At 44.7% G+C, this 20,618-nt stretch overlaps 2 long non-coding RNA genes across 3 annotated transcripts in view; one reads left to right on the top strand and one right to left on the bottom strand.

Annotated features, from left to right (window-relative positions):
• The window catches only part of LOC128346298 (uncharacterized), a 72,414-nt gene that overhangs the window by 14,842 nt on the left and 36,954 nt on the right, over window positions 1–20,618 (top strand). The gene's annotated exons all lie outside the window — the stretch shown is intronic.
• On the bottom strand, window positions 667–19,055 carry LOC128346299 (uncharacterized). Of its 2 annotated transcripts, XR_008316885.1 has the most exons (3): window positions 18,932–19,055; window positions 8,931–9,248; window positions 667–3,056 (listed from the first exon to the last, which is right to left on the bottom strand). It is a non-coding gene; the product is annotated as an uncharacterized LOC128346299 (long non-coding RNA). The 2 variants fall into 2 exon arrangements; XR_008316886.1 differs by lacking the exon at window positions 667–3,056 and having other exon boundaries at window positions 3,442–9,248.

Here is a 20,618-nt window from a genome sequence, read left to right as displayed (position 1 = left end):
GCTGTGGATGACAGGAGTTGTAGACTCAAAACTGGTGGAAGGCCAAAGTTGTGCAACCCTGGTTTTCTCCGACTGGCAGCCGCTCTCCAAGGTCTCAGGCAGGCATCTTTTGCAGGTCCTGTTACCTAATAGCCTTTTATCTCCTGGGCCAAGCATCATCACACGGGCTATAGAGGCACATGAGTGGACTGTCTCTGAGTCTCCCACTTGTGTGCAACATCGAGGTGCCTCTCTGTGCCCTGCTCAGTTGTTTCTCCTCCCCTCTAATCACAAATGCACACCCAGTGCAAGAAACATACTGATCCTATGCATGTTTACACAAGAGCAAGTCATATTATTTTCAATGGGATTACTCACATGTAAGTATGCATAAGAGTGCTACCTTTCCCCCTTTTGCTGACCCTTGCTGTCTGGGGTTCAGCATAAAAGGTTCTCCTATAGTAACCTTGGAACCAGGGATTGACCTCAGGCTTGCAAAGCATGTGCTCTGAGCATGATCTGGTCTCTAATTTGGCTGATGTATTGATTTAAAAAAAAATTTATTCCACCTTTCCCCCAAACAGCATCCCAAAGCACCTTACATATTAAAAACATAAAATGCATATCATAAAAATGAAAACAACCCACTAGCAAATATACACTGAAGCTTTTAAATGCATCGTTGCACAGAGCGTTTATTTTATGGAACATATAATGTAATGTGTACATTACATTGTCTTAATGTCATGCATAATGTAAAAAGTAAGGAATTTATATATAATCATGTTGTAGTGATCAGCCTCCCCTCTCTCAAAAGAATTAACAGAGAATGAACCCTTATCTCGACTGACAGGCTGGTGAACTCCAGGGCAGCCAATCAGTACACCAGGTGGGTGGGACCTAGAGATCTGTTGCTGGGCATTCTGGGAACAAGAAGGGGAGTTCGGTGCTGGAGGAGCAAGGGTACATGTGGTGATGGAGTTTGCTGCAACAGGATGACTGCAGCTCTTGGAAGACAGAACTGCAGGGGCTTGATTCTCTACAGGAGTTTGGTGAGTTGAGGAAAAAGGAAACCAAGGCTAGTGGCTTTGGAAGTTTAGGGCAGAAGCAAGTAGTTTAGTAACAATTTGCATTAGAATTTCTGTTTCTTTGGTATGTGCTTTGCATTTACTAAATATCTGTTATTTAATTTTTTATTTATTTATTTATTTATTTATTTATTCTATACCACCCTTCCAAAAATGGCTCAGAGTGGTTTACACAGAGAAATAATAAATGAGATGGATCCCTGTCCCCAAAGGGCTCACAATCTAAAAATAAAGATAAGATAGACACCAGCAGCAGTCACTGGAGGTACTGTGCTGGGGGTGGATAGGGCCAGTTCCTCTCCCCCTGCTAAATAAAGAGAATCATCACGTTAAAAAGTGCCTCTTTTCTAAGTTAGCAGGGGTTTGCAACTAAAAAACTAAGATTTTACTATATGCCACCCCAGTATGATTCAGGGTGCTGTTGCAATATTCTTGTAACCAACTAAATATTATTGTTCATCTAACCAACCAAAAGCCTCAGACAGAACCAGTCTGTAGTAATTTAAAAGGACTCTGTAACCATTTAAGCATTCTTAAATACAACCTAAAACTGAGACTTAAGACAACCTATTTTTGTAGTAATTGAATAAAACCATTTTTTGTTCTTCTCCTCTTACAAGCCTCTCAGAGTTGGTTTTTAACTCAGGAAAAGACAGGGGGTGGGGAGAGAAAAGGGGATTTCTCTGGTGCAAAAGCATCCACAAAAGCGCTCAGCAGCTATCAGTTTTTCTTATTCCATGAAGGCATACATGTGGAAGGTGTTTTTTTTTTTTAATTTGCCCAATACCCAGTTACAGAGTGACCTTGGATTAAAGCACCCAATCCACTGGTCTGGTTTTCTGCAAGTTTTAGGGTGCTCAGTGGCAGCATTTTAAATCTACCAGAAAGACAGAAAGATTTTAGGAGACGCCCACCCATGCAGCTCATCAGGGATGATTCAGCATCCCCCCACTCACGTGAGTTGCTGTGAAACAAAGGCTTTAATCCACTACACATGTCCTTCCTCCAAAGACCTCAGGATGGCATATATGGCTCCTCACTCCATTTTATTCTTGCAATCAACTAGTGAGGTAGGCAAAGGTAGTACTGATGCAAGTTCAACAAGTGAAGGTTTAGGTCTGAGCAAGGATTCAAAATCGTGTCTCCTGGGGCCAAGAACTTTAGCCGGGGGAAGTGAGCAAAGAAACCACGAGCCATTTTCCTCCACTGAGTCCAATAGCTCACACTGTCCATCAAGGAGTTTTGGAAATGTCCATTTCAATACAGAGACACTCCCACTTCTTCCTAGGAAGCACGCATTGAAGTGTCGATGCTACATGTATGTCAGTTTTGCAGCACATTATAGAAATCTATGGGTTTGAGTGAGATGAGTGGCAATTTGAAACAGGGACTTTCAAGACTGTACCAGTGTTCCCTCTAACAGGGATTCCCAGATGTTGTTCACTAGAAATCGAATACATAAATAATAATTATTATTATAAATAAATCATATCCTAGGAAAACACAACTGCCTGGCATTCTATCACCCACACAAGCTGGCACCGCTGGAGAGCTTCCAGAGGTCAATTTTCTCTAGTAATCACAGGCAATGGGCTCACTGACGTGCTACCATGTCAGGTGTCCAAAAGCCAGATGTGCCAGTCTCCTCTCCATGTTCATTACTTCTGGTCTGAGCGTTTCTCACTCCTGCCTGATATGACTGGCTGTCTGGAACAGGGATGGTGCAATGCACGGAATGATGACACAATGTCACTTATGTCTTTTAATAGGAAGGCAAGTGGGGGAAGGGATCAAAAAGCAACAGCAGATCCTTGTCGCTTGTCACACTTCATTCCACCATTGTCTCATCTTCATCTGCTGAGGCCCTGCATTGAGTAGCTAGGCTTTCTGAGCCATGGCAGTTACCAGAAGCGAGGCCTCTTTGATCCCAGTTCCCATTCTGCAGAACTCTTCCCTCATCAGCCTGGATCCCTTCAGAATTTAGAAGGGCTACCAAAAAAGGAAAGGAAAAGAAAGGAAAAGAAAGGAAGAAATCCTCAGTGTGTTTTAATCTCTGTCCTTAACCTGGCACTGCAGGGACTAAATGGGTGCCTAATTATCACTCTAGCTTTACTGCTGAGACCAAATCTACATTAAAGCAGACTTTAAATCAGGGCAGATGCTACTACCTATTTAAAACAAAATCTCAACAGCCATGAGGAGTAGCTACAACAGTTTAGAAATTTACTCGGGCAGCAGAATTATCACAGCGAGCTTCCAATCTCTAGCCACGCAGTTTAACCAGTTTCCAACCACCCTTGGGTTACTGTACTCTTTCTTACAAATTTGGTCCAAACAACAAAAGCATTGATGAATGTGGAAGAAGACAAGTCAATTAGAGTCTCCCCAGATCAGGTTTACTGTACTGAACACACACAAGTAACAAGTGGATAATACTTCATGCATCCAGTGTAGCAGGTTCTGGCCCATAAAAGCTTGTGCGACAAAATTATTTATGCTTTGGTAGACTTCGATACCACCACCACCACCACCCCACTTTTTACCTCAAATACTTACCTCTTCATGAAGTTAAGCAACCAAAGATATGAAACAAATAAAAGGTTAAACATACAATTTAAAATAGTTGTAGAAAACAAAACATCAGCAAATACCAGATTATTTGAGGATAAAATTACTACTACTATGACAAATATTTATATACTATGAATATTTTTATATACTGCTCTTCAACCAAAGTTCACAAAGTGTTTTACATAGAAAAATAGATAATACATAATACATAAAATGTCCCCTGTCCCCAAAGGGCTCAAAATCTAAATATAAAAAAATAAAATAAAGCAGACACCAGCAACGCCACAGGAGGGATGCTGTGCTAGGGCTGGATAGGGCCACTTGCTCTCCCCCTGCTAAATAAAGAGAATAACCACATTAAAAGATGTATCTTTGCTCAGCAGGAGAGACTCATTAGTAATTGAGTTGGATCATAGCAGGCAAATGACAGTTTACAGTGAGGACTCCTAACTGCATGATGGAAGACAGCCAGAGGGGGGCCATGCTAGGCCTCCAGGTGGAGGGACTTCTACAACTAGGCACCACCACCAACAAGGCTTCATCCGAGGTCACTGCCAACTGCATCTCTGATGGAGACAGGCTCCAGAGCAAGGAAGGGAACCCCGAGATAGGGTTGCCATGTCACCTGGAATTTAGGGTAGCCCCTGGATTTTGGCTCCTCCACTAGGCTTTTAAATTCCACCGGATTTACATGGATTTCAAATGTGCTGCCCGGATTTTACTCTGGATCCAGTCACATGGGAGGGCAGAGAAGGAGGGGAAAGTATACAAATCTGTCAAATGAATGCATAAATTGCAAATTAGTTGTGGCACAATTTGCATAGTATGCAAATTAGATCACCTGGATTTGGGAAGATTGAATATGGCAACCCTAAGGGCCCCAGAGATCTCCTGAAAGTGCAGGAGAAGAGATCAGGAACTGTAGGGGGAGGTGAAACTAATGGGGAGAGGATGGAAGAAGACCAGAAAGGGTGAAACATAATAGATGAGAGAGCAGGTGGGTGTGGGAGGAGGTAGCCCAGTCCTGAACCATTCCTATTCAAAGTACCACAAGATTTGTTTTTGCTGTAGCAGACTAAGAAGGCTACCCCTTTAGAATCAAAGTGAAGGTGCAGTCAAATAAATAAAAAGTAAAACAGTGGCCAACATCCAGACTATCCCTCCACCGACATACCAGAGTTTCCCATCATGTGAAGGGAGAGGAGAGGGGATTTTCTGGAAGGAGAAAGCAGCAGAGAGAAGCAGAGATCACCAAAAATCATGCACACACACACACACATACCCCTCGCACAATGGAAAATCCTGGCACACCAGCAAGCAGTAAGTCTGGAAGTTGGCCACTGCGTCTAACTTAACTTATACCTTGGATGACATAGGCAGTTGTGTTTAATGTACTTGGCTACAAGAGATCCATAGCAAGGATCCTCTCTGCCTCCTGGGCAGGAGGTTCAGTGAGGAATTCAGAGAACATCACTTCCCCCCACCAGCTCACCCCCGCTTCAGATGAAAGTCATTTTACAACAACTTTGACTGTATTCTTATAGAAAGGTGAATCTGGGAACCAGCATCAGGAAGCTAATTGATCCAGAAAGGAGGACCAATGGGGTGATTGATGGGTGAGAATCACTGAGATGGCACTTCTAATATAGAGATTACCATAACAAAGGCCAGAAAGAAACATCTCATCCTAAAGTAGATCATTTCCTAAAAGCAGTGTCTGTTCCCTCCCCCATCCCCTTAAAGAATGTAAGACAAAGCAGGTTTAGGCTGGTTCTTAGCAGCCTAAAAGTGCACATTCAGCCTTATCTGTTAGTGCCTGGGGATGTCAGAAACTAGACGTTAGGAGCTGACAGAAACTGTGTGTCATCTGGCCACAAAATAATGGAGGCACTCTGGCCCATGCACACACCAATTTACCAGAGGATTAAATTTATCTCAGGCAGTCTAAGACTGTAGATTCCAAACTCTATGTGGCATGTGGTAAAGACATTTTTATTCTGTTGGGAGTGAGGATTGTCAAGTGGCAGCCCACAGGCCAGATACAGGCCCAGAGCAATTTGACGTGGCTGTGTCAAATTTGAACCAAAGTGTGGTTTAGAAGTGTGTGCACAGTTTCATTCATAAGAAGGAATGTTTCTGTGCTGTAAGAAAGAGAGAGACTCCATACTCTGCATCTCTCTTGAATTTTGTGTATGGATTTTGTAAACTAGCTCTGAGCACAAGTGCTTACTGCTAGATGGGGCCAACTTTATTATGAACACAGGAACTCACCTTACATTGAATCAGACCTTTGGTCCATCTAGCTCAGTAGTTGTCTCCAGGGCTGCTCAACTTCAGCCCTCCTGCAGATGTTGGCCTACAACTCCCATAATCTCTGGCTATTGGCCACTGTGGCTGGGGATTCTGGGAGCTGTAGTTCAAAAATAGCTGGGGGGGGGCCTCAGTTGAGCAGGCCTGCAGACACTGACTGGCAGCAATGTTCCAGGGTTTCCAGATGGATCTTTGCCAGCCCTACTTGGAAATTCCAGAGGTTGAACTAGGGACCTTCTGCAGGCAAAACAAATGCTCTGCCAGTGCCACTGAGCTACAGCTACATTCCCGATGCATAGCCACACATCACGGAGTCAGTTTGTTTGAGACTTCTGGGGCTCTGGATCAGTTGGAGAACATAGTTGTCCCCAAAGAGTCTTGACAATCCTTGTGCTTAAAGCAATTTGGAGACAGCCAGGGGAAGATTAGGGGCTTGATCTGGTTGTTCTTAATAGTATTATTTTGACTTTGCTATTCTGTTTTTGTTGCTGTTGTTGGTTTTAATAGTTTTAATAATTCTATAGCTATATATGCAGCAGTGGATTAATGGAGAGGCAGAGTAGGCATTTGCCTATGGCGGCAAAATTTGAGGAGCAGCAAATTTTGCCCCTACTCAAATTTTGCTGCCCCTCTCTGTGGGCAGCGGCAGCTGCAGCAAGGGTGGAGTGGGAGAAGAGAAAGCCCTCCCCTTTTACCTTATTTTAAAAAGGCAAACCTTTTTTGTTTAAGGTAAAAGGGTAGCAAAAGCAAAAAGCTTAATCCACCCCTGTATGAATGTGAATCTCTTTGGAAGCTCCTATAGAACAAAAAGGTGGTATATAAAGTTTCTAAGCATACATATAGTTGCTCTTAACCTTATAGAGGTTTCTGGCAGTAGATGCCTCCTCTTTTTGTACAAGCTTCATTGGCTCCTGGGCCCAGTTCAAAGCACTGGTGGTTACTCTTTTTAAAACTCCAGATTTGCTTAGAACTACAGTAGGATACATCCTTCCATGTGTGTGTGTGTATCCACTAGGATCAGCTGAGGAGGCCCTCCTACATACCCTGCTATCTGTGGAGCAGCAGGTGGGAATGTAGGTGCGGAATCTCTGTGGCCACATCTAGCCTCTGGAACTCTCTGCCCAGGAATCTGCCTGGCCTCTTTTCCATCACTGCTTGAAGACCCTTTTGCTCCAATACAATACAACAATACAACCAATATTTATACAGCGCTTTTCAACAAAGGTTCCCAAAGCGGTTTATCAAGATAGATAGACAGACAGAAAGAAAGATAAATACAAACAAACATCAATAAAATAAAATAAAATAAACTGGCTCCCTGTCCCCAGAGGGCTCACAATAGAAAAAAGAAACATAAGATAGACACCAGCAGCAGCCACTGGAGGGATGCTGTGCTGGGGATGAATAGAACCAGTTGCTCCCCCCTTGCTCAGTAAAGAAAACCACCACTTTAAAAAGGTGCCTCTTTGCTCAGTTAACAGGGGACATAATCAAGGGATTTTAGCCTGCTGCATATATGATTTGTTTTTCCCCTGCCTACTTTTGATCTTCCCTTTTGAAACTGATGACTGCTCACTGTCTTTGTTGTCTGTTGTTTTTCCTTAGGTTGCTCACTATCTTTGTTTTCTGTTATTTTTCCTCTGCAACCTCACTTTCTGCCATTCCTCTCCTCCATCTCTCCCCTCCACCTCCACCAAGCACCTTGGGAAGTTGAGTCCTGAGGCCCACACTAAGGTAAAGTGTGCCATCAAGTCGATTTCGACTCTTGGTGCCCACAGAGCCCTGTGGTTTTCTTTGGTAGAATACAGGAGGGGTTACCATTGCCTCCTCCTGCGCAGTATGAGATGTTGCCTTTCAGCATCTTCCTATATCACTGCTGTCCGATATAGTAGCAATGGGGATTCGAACCGGCAACCTTCTGCTTGTTAGTCAAGCATTTCCCCACTGCGCCACACCACAGAAACGCTAATGGGACAAGCTTCTAAACACAAACAAGGTAACAAGCTGCAGTGATTCCGATATACCACCATTCTGACTTCTTAGAGTATAGAACTTATGAGGTGAGATATATTACTTCTTTTGAGGTATCAATTGCTGCTACACAGTATAATCACATGTGGTCTGTCTGAAACAGAGTGGTAGTGGTAGCAGTTTCTGCTTTTCTCCATCAGCAGAGCTGGGCTGAAAAATATGATACTTTGTCAAAAAGGTCTCAGTAAATGCCTCAGTAAACCAATTAGTCTTTAAGATGCCACAAGACCTTTTGTCACTGTTGCTGCAATGGACTAACCCTCTGTAATCCATGGCTGTTACGGAGGACAGAGGAAAAGATAATTAAATTAACCTTACTGGGCCAGATTGGGAAGGGGACACAAATAGGAAGGGTGTCAAGTAGTGTTAGGCATATAGTATATTAAATTGGGTTGGTTAAGTATAATCCTCTGTAAAATTTCTAAAAACACAGAGAGGAATCTTGTGGAACTTTTTAAGTCCATGTATAGTTTTTTGTGTTTGTATATTATATATTTTAAATCAGATTTCTTTTTATATTTTTAGCTTTTTATATTTTAGCTTTTAAAAGTATTAAAAGCTTAACACTTTTGTCATTTTTATTATATGTGTTTTAACTTTTGTAAACCGCCTTGGGATTGTTTTTAATGAAAGGCGGTATATAGATGACAATCAATCAATCAATCAATCAATAAGTCTAACAGGGTTTTTGTGTATAGCATAAACGTATGGCACAATACATCTGTTGAAGGTGCAGCAAGACTTTTCTTTGCTGGGTGTAGCACAGCTACCCCTCTAGACCTTAAGTTGGTCTATTGGTCAGCATGTCTTCATTGCTCAGTAGCCAGGCAGCACATAGCTACTGTTCCCTTTAACCACTGGCTACTTGGCACCAGTGGAAGCTTCCCCCCAAGGAAATAGCATGCACAGGCATGGACGATCTGGATCAAGACCTCTAAAATGTATTTTTACCTCTTTTTAAAGCTGCTCATAGTTTATGTTGATTATACTGTTGCTGGTTTGTCTGTAATCAAGTCCATTCATTTATTCATTCTGGATCGAGACTGTAGAGGTAAAGGTAAAGTGTGCCGTCGAGTCAGTGTCAACTCCTGGCGACCACAGAGCCCTGTGGTTGTCTTTGGTAGAATACAGGAGGGGTTTACCCTCCTCCCGCACAGTATGAGATCATGCCTTTCAGTATCTTCTTATAGCGCTGCTGCCTGTGGCAACATATTAAAGCTCCACTCCCTCCTGTGGTAGTTCTGATCTGGCTTGTGTGCCCTGTGCATGCTATTTGAGAAAAAGAAAAAATGCAGCATCAAACAGTGTCTTATGCAATGAGCAACATTAAGAGCAATGGGTGCATTTTGCTACATTGTGGGCACATGTTGCACCTCTGGAGAGGATGCTGGTTGCACAACCAGCACGACCATAATTTCTCCCATTGCAACGAATGGGAGAAACTACAGTACCTCTGGTTGAGTCACCCATGTCCTCCCAAGCGGCACTGCTGCTTCTGTCTCCGCAGCAGTGGTACTGCAATTCCCTCCTGTCGCCCTTAGCTTGGCACATCATGTCGACCAATGTATTTAAAGTAATGTGTCATTTGACTCTAAGCGGCTTATCTCACCTCTTGTGAATGGTTTTGCCCTTTTAGCTAAATTACTAAGAAATAGTACAGAAACCTTTTAAATAATTGGGTGGTTAGAGATTAGAAGCAGGCAGAGTCATATTCAGCAAGTCAGGTAGACTTCTGAAGTGAAGTAGTTAGTCTTCAAATGCTATTAAGAATTCATATTATTCACTCAGTACATGGTGGCAGCTGTTTTAGGATTTGGTCCCAGCAGTAAAACTCAAGTAGCTAGGTCCCATCTTACCCATTTTACTAGTGCCCCTCTTGGGATACTGAGGAAAGAACCCAGGGATGTCACAGTAGGTGTCTGCATCCAGGGCAATTTCCACATGACTTCCCTCTTCTCTCCTAATTTATATTAAAATGTCAAAAAGTCTTCAGTTAAAGCAATAATCATTTTCATTCATGCTCCAAAAAGCATGGAAATTGTAAGTTAAGGTGGTCATTGTAACTTCAGCGCTATGTAAGTAGTAAAGGCTTTGTACGGTCTTGTTTTCTATGCTGGCTTCACAAATTAGGCCTCATGCACCCACACTTGCCTAGACCTTTCAGCAAACCATGGGGCTAGGGAGAGATGTGTCCAGGCAGATGTCTCCTGCTGTTACTCCCCTGCAACTGGTACTCAGAGGCATCCTGCCTGTGAGGCTGGAGGTGGCCTATAGCCCTCCAGCTAGTAGCCCTTGATAGACCTCTCCTCCATGAAGTTATCCAAACCCCTCTTAAAGCCATCAAGGTTGTTGGCTGTCACCACATCTCATGGCAGAGAATTCTTATGGGATACAAAAGTTTAATATCCTAACTGTCTAATTAGAGGACTTGTATTGCATTACTGTGGTCATTTTTACTGATGTTCTACTGTTGTTTCACTGGAAATCCTGCGCATGATGTTTCTGTTTGTAGCCCTTCTGCTTCTTTTTTCATTGTAGTTTAACTGTGTTTGTTTAGTTTTTGTTAATTAGTGTTTTAAAACATGTATTGTTAGCAGCTTCATAAACTTATAAAGTTAAAAGGCAGGATAAAAATGGTTTGAATAAATATTCAAGAAAGAGAAATGAATGTGGGTTTTGAAGGTCAGTACAGGTGGCACAAATTGGATTCTGACAAATGAAAATTCTTTGGAATTCTCAGGGCTCAGGCTATGCCCTTTGCAATCCTAGAGCAGCCAATTTCCCCCTTATTATTGTTCTATATTTCTTATTTTCCTGATATCATAACATTACATATAAATGTATTTATTTTTTTGTTTGTGTCCAATTGCTCAAGTGAGTTATATGCCAGGCACCTGTAGCACATGTTTTATTCTAAAGGCAGTTAAATAAAGTGTAGTGCTAGGGAAATTATAAAACCTTTCTATATGGACAGGGCCTAGGAAAATATTGTCCCCTCCCACCCCATGACAAAAAGAAGAAACCAGGACCCCTACTTAGGCTTACAAACCCATAAGATGGACTACATAAATTGGAACAATAATAAAAAAGAAACAGTTCTGGCAAGTTGAAGGCAAAAGAAGAAGGCAGGAGACACACAGGAACACAGGAACATAGGAAGCTACCATATACTGAGTCAGACCATTGGTCTATCTAGCTCAGTACTTTCTTCACAGACTGGCAGTGGGTTCTCCAAGGCTGCAGGCAGGAATCTCTCTCAGCCCTATCTTGGAGAAGCCAGGGAGGGAACTTGAAACCTTCTGATCTTCCCAGAGCAGCACCATCCCCTAAGGGGAATATCTTATAGTGCTCACAGTTCTAGTCTCCCATTCAAATGCAACCAGGGCAGACCCTGCTTAGCTAAGGGGACAAGTCATGCTTGCTACCACAAGACCAGCTCTCCTCTTGGCTGAAAGCTAGAGCCAATTCAAGATCAGCATCCCAGGGAATAAGGTCATCAAATACCAGCCTTTCAGTACCATGGACAGATAACTGGGAGTAGACTACAATACATGCTCCAATTTTTAACAAGTGCTACATTTTGACTGAGTATTTCTATATACTCCTTGACCTTACTACCTCTTCCAGGCTCTTGCTGATGAGTGAAGAAGACCTTTAAAGGGGCAGAGCACTAGCCTGGAGCCTAGCACTCCAAGGCCTATCTCTCTCCAGACACATTCCCTGTGTTAGGGAGCAGGAGCTGTAGAACAGATTGCCTTGGGAGGTAAGGATGCTGCTTCTTTCTGGGTTCGAGGTTGCATCTCTGATGGTCACAGTTTAGAGAGGAGGTCTCTGGGTGTGAGCTGTGGCTCAGTGTGAGGGGTCTAATCCAGCACTTCTGGAGTCTATGCTACTGTCTTTCCTGACCCAGCTGCCCCCTTTCCCTCAGTGTCAGTGTTCAGATTGCTACTGGTAGGGTAATGACAAGAATTGTCAGAATACAGACACACACATACAACAACAAGGGAGTAGCTGCTTACATTGGATCCCAGCACCTTTGCTTGCTGTCAGAATTGGGCAAGACTGGGAAAGTGAACATGGGCCACTTGTAGTATCCTCATGGACCACCAGTGGTCAGCAGACCACAGGTTGGGAACCACTGAATTAGACTTTTAAAGAGCATAAGATAGGATTGAGCCACTTGCATCTATTGGCAAGGGTGCAAGTTCGTTGAGATGCACATAGCTCTTCTTCAGACATGAGTTTTATGTCTTGTTTTCATACCCACTTAGGGCCCCAGCAATGTGTATGCAAGCAAAGATGAACATAAGTGAACGTGAAGGGGTGTGCGGATGCATATGAATATGCAAAACTCTTAGGATCCTCATAATTTGCCCCTAAATTTTGTGTCCATATGTTTCCCTCTCCACATTTGATAGCCGGGGGTGGGGGGGATTTGGATCAGGATAGTGCCACAGGGGGAAAGGGTTCATTCCTTTTCTTTCTGTGCTCCAGCCCTGATCAAAATGGGGTATGTGGGAGGGGGCTGCTTCTACAAGAAGCAAATTTTGGAGTTCCAGTCACAAAACGCCAACATAACAAGTAGCTTGGCCCTCAGTCAGCCTGTCTTGCTAGGAGGTCGAGTAATTACTAGTTTAAAAAGGAAGTACAGCATCTCAATACATGTGGTGGGAAAGGGCTGAGTGAATACAGGAGCAGGGGTGGGCATATTAAAGCACTCTGTTGCTTTTCAGGGGTGGGGGCATAGCTCAGAGGAAGAGCATGTGCTTTGCATGCAGAAGGCCCCAGGTTCAGTCCCTGGTATCTTCAGTAACTAAAGATCTCAGGTTAGCTGAGCTGGGAAAGGAAAGACCTCGGCAGGGGACTTGGAGCGCGGCTGCTAGCCAGAACAGACTGGGCAAGAAAGACCAAAGGTGTGACTCAGCAAGAAAGACAAAAGGCGTGACTCAGTATAAACTGCTAGGGTGGGTTGCATCAATCTCCAGGTGACTCTTAAAGCAAATCTGGAGATTTTAATGGCTTAATATCATGGAAAGTACTGTTTGGGGGTGGGGGGAATTCTCCAGAAACTGCTTTAGTCAAAGTTGGCAACTCTATAAGGTAGATTCTCCCCCCGCCCCACCATTGTTTAGTTGGTCCTAATTTCAGGTGCCCAGCAGGACATCAGAGATCTCGCTCCCTCTCCCAAATCTTCTGCACTGCAACAGAGGCAGGAGAAGGATTAACATAGGAAGCTGCCATATACTGAGTCAGACCATTGATCTATCTAGCTCAGTATTGTCTTCACAGACTGGCAGCGGCTTCTCCAAGGTTGCAGATAGGAACCTCTCTCAGCCCTATCTTGGAGAAGCTGCCAGGGAGGGAACTTGAAACCTTCTGCTCTTCCCAGAGCGGCTCCATCCCCTGAGGGGAATATCTCACAGTGCTCACACATCAAGTCTCCCTTTCATATGCAACCAGGGCAGAACCTGCTTAACTAAGGGGACAAGTCATGCTTGCTACCACAAGACCAGCTCTCCTACCACAATCTCCTACCATTCTGAGGGGCAATTCAAAGGATAATGGAATCAATCATGTTTCCTGTTTTTAAATTACTGTAACCATACACGAATTTTCAGGTTGATATTATACATACCCACTGGCAAGAGAACACCTCTTAATATAAGGCCATTGTTCTACAGAATCCTTAAATACTGTAGTGTCTGAAACATGCAAAAGTTGTTGATTCCATTACCCTTCCACCATTTTGCATGTTCCAGACACTATCTATAATATTTAAGGGTTTTGTTAATAAAAAAAAAAAAGGCCTTATATTAGGAGATCTTGAGGCTGTGCACACAAGCAGCCCTATCTGGGTAGGGCTCCTTATGTGCACCGCCGGGATTGAGGCTGATCCTGGTGCTGCCTCTGCGGCAAGCCTGACCTTTGTACCTGGGCTTTTACCTGAGTTGGAGGGTGCAAGCGCGCCTTCTAAACCAGCAGTGGGGTCCCCCCTCGAACTCATGGAGGAATCCCCCCAAGGCACTGCATTCATTGGGCAGTGCCTTGTGGGATTCTTGGAGGCTGGGAAAACAAGTCCCAGCCTCCAGCGATCCATGCCGCATGGAGCAGTGCAGATCACTGGAATGACAGATGATCTGGAGGGAAGGTGGGTGAAACCCTGCCTTCCCCCCAACTCAGCTGCCTGCCACAATGTGAGACTAGCCTCGTTCTCTTGCCAGTGGGTGTATATAATATTACCTTGAAAATTTTCTTATAGCTTCAGTCACTGAAACAATGGTAAGGTGCCAGATTCCATTACCCTTTGAATTGCCCAGATGATACTTTTAAAATGGCAACAGGCTGAACCCACAACTTGCCTCTGGGCCCCTGCATTTGTTGACCTCTGTTCCTGGCCATGCTGAATTCCTCTCAGCAGTTGAGACACTGTACTACTTGGAGGAAAGAACTTTGCAACATCTGAATAATGGCTGCAGTATGTGTGTGTGTGAGTGAGAGAGAGAGTGAGCGAGAGTGGGAGCAAGCGCCATGTGGCTAAGCCCTTCATTCTTATTGCTGGCCTCTCCATTTGCTTTTTCTGTTTCAGGCCCCAGCTGTATCAAAGGGAAAGCCCAGATGGCCAGCCCTAATTAAACAGGAGTTTTGCTTTTAATCTGCTACATCAGGATGCCAATCAGCTAATCGCATCAATTAATCAATTAATTCTCCCTGGAATTAATATTCTGTGAATATGAATTCAAGTATCTGTCATTGGGAGGAAGGAAGCACTCACATTTCATGTGCAAATATGAAATGCCCCATTAGCTTTAGGTTTGACTTGTGCATAATTTACAAAGGGAGGTTGGAAAATATGGCATTGTGCTGATATCTCTCTCTCTCTCTCCCCTCACACACACACTCCCCCCCTTTCCAAAGTGCAGATGCTAATTGTGCCCCTTAATGATGTATAGATCGGCCTCCAGTGTGGTATTTTCAATTACCTGCAATGTCTCCTGACCTTTTGCGGAGATGTCAAAAGAAACAGGGGTGATTAATCAAGTGGGTTTGGGTTTGGAGATGGGCTAGGAGGGTCATTGTAAGCCACCTCCCTTCCTTTAAAAGCTTGGGCCTGTGGATGTGGGAGTGGGGAAAATGATATGTCGTTGGGCTATTTTCACACACCATGAAGTCAGATCCAGTCATCTGATCCAGGGCCTTGTTTAGCTGGTTTTGTGATATGTTAAGAAGCAGCTGTGACCAAAATATTTTCTTCTGTGAAAATTCTTATGGGATGAATCCTGAAAATCTTGATAATCTTAAATCCATTGGGATTGTACAGAAAAGGCCTTCAGCCTGTGAGTAAGGTTGCCAGGTAAAATGCTTCCAAAACTCTGAGATTTCTGAGATGGGGCCTGCTGTGACACAATACTGTCAAGCCCTGAAAAACTGGGGCAGTGTGTGTAGGGGTAGGATCTGGTACTGGGGCAGAGCCCAGCGGTAAAAGGGTAGAGTCCAACGGTAGTTTTCAGATGATCTGAGAAGATTAATCTTTGCCCCACCCTTCCGCCTGAGGAAAAAGGAAATATGCTGGAGAAACAGGGTCATTTTTGGCAGACTGGCAGCTGTTCCATGAGCAAGGCCTGCCTTATCCTGCTCATGGCCCTTTCCTGGAAAATTCACATGGACTTTCAGTAGTTGTGCAGCCTTTTCCATGTTGGTCTGCTCAAAGGATTTGTTGACCCCAGAGCAACATGAGTCAGGAGTTGTGGGACTACCCCATTCCAGGTTTGGACCTGACCTGTATCAGATGTATGAATATACACAGGCTCTGCTATCCTTGCCCCCATCCAGTGCTCAAAGCAGGAGAAAAAAGGATGAGTTTTGCTTCAAATTAGGACTTACATCCATTAAAACCAAGTGGAATAGTTTAGGTGTACCTGAAAGTAGCCCACTGTATACCCTACTTCAGGCACTGCTCTCTGTAGTATATATGTTACTGTTGCTTTAAGGCCTTGGAGACATGAGTTACATGGCTGTGACCTGAGTGGGAACGCAGTAGTAAAGCCAGAGTCTGGCTAAGGCCTCTTGTTAATATTAGCTAGGTAACTGCTGCATCTCGTGTATTAATAAATACACTTGTTTCATAGCCATCTTGTCTCCCCTGCTGCTTCCTGGCCTATGACATTTCCACCCCTTTCCCAGGCGGAGCTATAGTTCTTAGTTCCACATGGTAACTCTTTAAGCACAGCCATAGCAGGAAACTCCTGAGCTCATTCCAGCCTGAGTATTTTACAATCTGAATATACCAGTGTTCTTCTAGTAAGGAGCCAGTGGCAGCTCCCATTGACTTGAAGTGTGGCTCCCTTACTTATAGTCTTATGTGAAATAGGGTTGCCATGTCCCCCGGAATTTAGTGTAGCCCCTGGATTTTGGGTCCTCCGCCTGGCTGTTAAATTCCACCCAGATTTACACAGATTTCAAATGTGCTGCCCAGATTGCCCAGATTTTACTCTGGAACTGATCACATGGGAGGACAGAATAGGTGGAGAAAGTATACGAATCTGTCAAATAAACAAACAAAATGCAAATTAGTTGCAGCATAATTTGCATAATATGCAAATAATTTATATAATTTGCATAATATGCAAATTAGGCCACCCAGATTTGGGAAGCTTAGAGATGGCAACTCTAGTGTGAAACCTTCGTCAAAGTTGAATACTCCATACAGCCCCTCTAGTAGCATGTGGAGGTGACTCTTTCCACAGGGCTGCATGTTGCCCAGTGCTCTTTGTGGGGCTCCTATAAGGGAAAGTGAGCCTCTTGAGCCTCAGCACCATCCAGCACCGAGTGCTGGGATGTGTAGCTCCTTCCAGTGCTTTCCCCATAGAGCTTTATGGGGCAAGTGTTGGGAAGTGGCTACACTTCCCAGTACTCAATGTGCACCTGGCAAGATGGTGCTTGGGATTCACAGGTCTCTGTTTTGCTTAAAGGCTGCCGCCTCTGGGGCTGGCAAAGCACAGCACTCTACACAGAGGTCAGTGGGAGGGGAAATGGCTTTCATGTGGAAGATTTTTTGCCCAAGTGCCCCCTCCACTGGAAAAATACTTGGAAAAAAGACCACTGGAATATATTATTCAAACAACCAATTTACAACAACTAGAAATAAAAACTCATCATCTGACCCCGGGAGCCCAGTTTCACCCCAGGGGTGTAGCTATAATTGAGTGGATGTGTTCAAAAAACCACCCCCCCCAGCTCCTGAGGTCCCGTCCCCCCCCCAGATCCACCCTTCCCTATTTTCTTCATTATCTTCCTCACTCTGAGGGGCTGCCAGAGAGAGGAGCCAACACAGGCCCCCTCTCCCCTAGCCACGTCCCCGCTGAACCCCACTCTGGCTTCAGAAATCCCCCCAACCATTCCAAGCTTGTCTTCTTAGCCCTATGGGCTCGAAACCTGCTTTGAAAGCAAAGAGGGAGCAGAGGTGTATGAACTCCTGTGGTCGCTTGACACCTAGGAATTATTAGCAGGTGAGGCTTTTCACAGCATGATCCCCTGCCAGTCTGTTACAGGTACCGGAGAGGGGGCCCAGCAAAAAAGGTTGGCAACCCTATCATGGCAATATGAAATATGCACAACCCTGGGGCATGGCTTCCCGAGGCACCTGCAATAACCACCTCCCCAACAGGGATATACTCTGAAGCTTTAGCGCTTAATTTCCTATTAACTGCTGATAAATCCAATTAGGCCCTGCCTATAATTAGGGACATCTGCTCTCTTCCTTCCCGGGGAAAGGCAAACAGCCTGCAGACTGTGAAGGGAGAGAAGGCAGGCTGGGTAGGCCCCAGTGGCTCATTCAGTCTTCACAGCCCGGCCCGGCCTTGCCGTTCCTATCCCTCAGAAGCAGCCTGACGTAGCTGTTATTTTCCAGATGACTCTAATTAAGTTGTTCTTTTTGGTTTGTTAAATTAAAGAGGGGAGGTGCTGGCTTCTCCCCTCCCTCCCCCTCCTTGCTCCAGACACGCACACACCCTCTCCAGCTGCAGCAAATGGGTTGCTGGCACTTTCCCCCTCCCCTCCCCCTCCCATCCAGGGCAGCGCAAGTAAATAAATAGACAGGACTAGTAAAAATTAACTGTAGACGAGATGGGAAATGAGGTGGAAAATTGTAACGGTTTGCTGTTTAAAAGCTGCCTGGTGTAGCTCAGAGAGAGGGAAGAGTTGTCTTAGCCTGTAGGTAAACGAACAATCCATCCAGAATTTACCGAGGGCAATGAATGTGTAATTGAGTAATCTGGGTCCAAATGTTGTAAGATTTGGGAAGAGGGGGGGAGGTGTCCCAATTCCCAGATGCTTTGCAACAACTCCTACACCCAGAGTAGCTTCTGCATCCCATCCCAGTCACCCCAGCCATGTTAGACACCCTGTGTATTATTTGGGTTGAAATAGCCAGCCAGTTGGTATTTCACCAATCTGACAAAAACTGTCTTCAGTCACTGTGGTCTGAAAAGCCAGCAGACTTCAGCATGTACTAGCCGTAATCTCATCAAATGCTAGTTTATGTTTATGGTCCCCCATTGACCCATCAGTGTCTGCCCTGTCTCCATCCCTTGCTTGCATTCAGAAGGTTCCAAGTTCCCTCCCTGGCGGCATCTCCAGAGAGGGCTGAGAGAGAGAGATTCCTGCCTGCAATCTTGGAGAAGGCGCTGCCAGTCTGTGAAGACCATACTGAGCTAGATGGACCAATGGTCTTATGTTCCCATCTTTTCATTCCTTTTGCTATGTAAATCACTTTGAGAACTTTAAAAACATTAAGTGATATATAAGGATGATGATGACGATTGATGGGCAGCAAGCAAGGTTACATTTGAACAAGATCTCCACAGTGTGACTGAGTGGGCAGAAAAGCAGAGAAAGTTTTAAGCAAGAATAGGAAGTAGGCTGGAGCAAGCTCTCATCATGGTAGAAACACATACATTTTGCAGTTCTCCGAGTTATCTGTCTGCAGGTTCTCCCTTTGCAGTGCTCTTGCTCTCTGCTTCAGACGTATCCCTTCAGGTGCAGGGAAGCACGCTTCAGCAGATTCCAAACATCTGGCCTGTATATTTGATACACTCAAGGTTAAATGGCAAAAAGCAGCCACTGACATGCTGCACAGGGGAGCACTGATAGCTGCAGCAATGCCAGCGCTCCTTTGTGTGTGGAAATACAGTGGGCAGCGCTGCGCTTCAAGGCAGCACCGCCCGTCCCATCATAAAGGTTGCACAAACACAGTTGTGCAGTGCAAAGCCAATAGGAAACAATGGGCATTGCTGAACTAGGCTTTATGATGGAGCAGCTCTGCCCTGAAGTGCAGTACCATTGACAGTGTTTATGCGCGCACACACACACACACACACACACACGTACGTGCTGGTGGTGCTGCAGCCATTGATGTCCCCCTGCACAGTATGTTACTGTTAGCCATTCTGTTTAAAGACAATGAGAAGAATCCAAAGTAGGTTAGTTGTGAACAAGTCCGGCATGTAATGAATGGGACTTAAATTAATCTTGACTAACTTGTCCTATTTATTTTATTGATGCTTGGTCATGATTAACTTAGTCTGGATCCCACCCAATGTGTTATGATTGGTTTTTGTTTGTTTTAAAGCCCTCATAACAATCGATGCAATGAAATCCAATGAAATTCATTGCAGTAGATGCAATGAAATTAATCCAGTTATAGTCACCCTGTTTTGAAGTGGGTGGGAACAAAGGAATGCATATGTTATGCACATGGCCACCAAATAGCTAATCACAATAGCCTGTTTTTAAAAGCTTGTGCCTGTGCAAGGGAGTTGGGCTGTGCAAGATCTGAAACACAAAAAGACCTAGGTTGTTAGGATCAAGCGGCCCCACCCACTGCCCCGCCCAAGAAGTTAATCTCTGGTGTGGAATGGAAAATGAGGTTCGGCATATGGGAAGTCAGCACAGTGGTGCAGCTCCCCCCACCACTAAGCATTTGAGAAGTCCCCACCTCATTTTACTGAACCTATTTGTCCAAACCTATTCACCCATATCTGCACTCCCCCAAACATATTTTATTCTCCCCCACAAAGTGTCTTTCCTATCCCCTCAAAAACTTTTAAGTGATGGCTTTTTCCTTAAGCTTTCTCTCTATCCGTACCCCTGAGTCAAAATTCAGGCAGGGCAGACTGCTTACTCTCAGGGTCAGCCCAAAAATCAGAACAAGGCCTCCTTGGGCCCATTGCCAAAGGCCCAACGCCCCTAAGGGGTCCTGCCAGCTGCCACTGATGCCTGCCCTAGCTACCTGGAAAGGGTTGGGCCCAGCAAGCAATTGCCATCTTCCAGAAGAGTAGACCCTCCCGCTCCTTATGGTGGTGGCAGGTGCAGGGTTCTTTCATTCTCAGCAGGCTGACAGCAGCAACCACAGTGTTCTAGCTGGCAGTTGCTGCCCACCATGTTTTTCCCTCCGCAGTGAACCATGTCGTGTCATGTTGCTTTGCATTGTGGGTGAGGGGGGAAGCATGGCAGGTGGGCTGCCACCAGTGTTCCCTCTAACAGGGATTCCCAGATGTTGTTGACTACAATTCCCATAATCCCCAGCCAAAGGCCGTTGTATCTGGGGATGCTGGGCGTTGTAGTGAACATCATCTGGGAATC

Source organism: Hemicordylus capensis, chromosome 2 (genome assembly GCF_027244095.1).
Source record: "Hemicordylus capensis ecotype Gifberg chromosome 2, rHemCap1.1.pri, whole genome shotgun sequence".
In the NCBI taxonomy this organism is placed as follows: Eukaryota; Metazoa; Chordata; class Lepidosauria; order Squamata; family Cordylidae; genus Hemicordylus; species Hemicordylus capensis.
The sequence above is the reverse complement of the archived record's forward strand: the minus strand, read 5'-3'. Positions and strand labels throughout refer to the sequence as shown.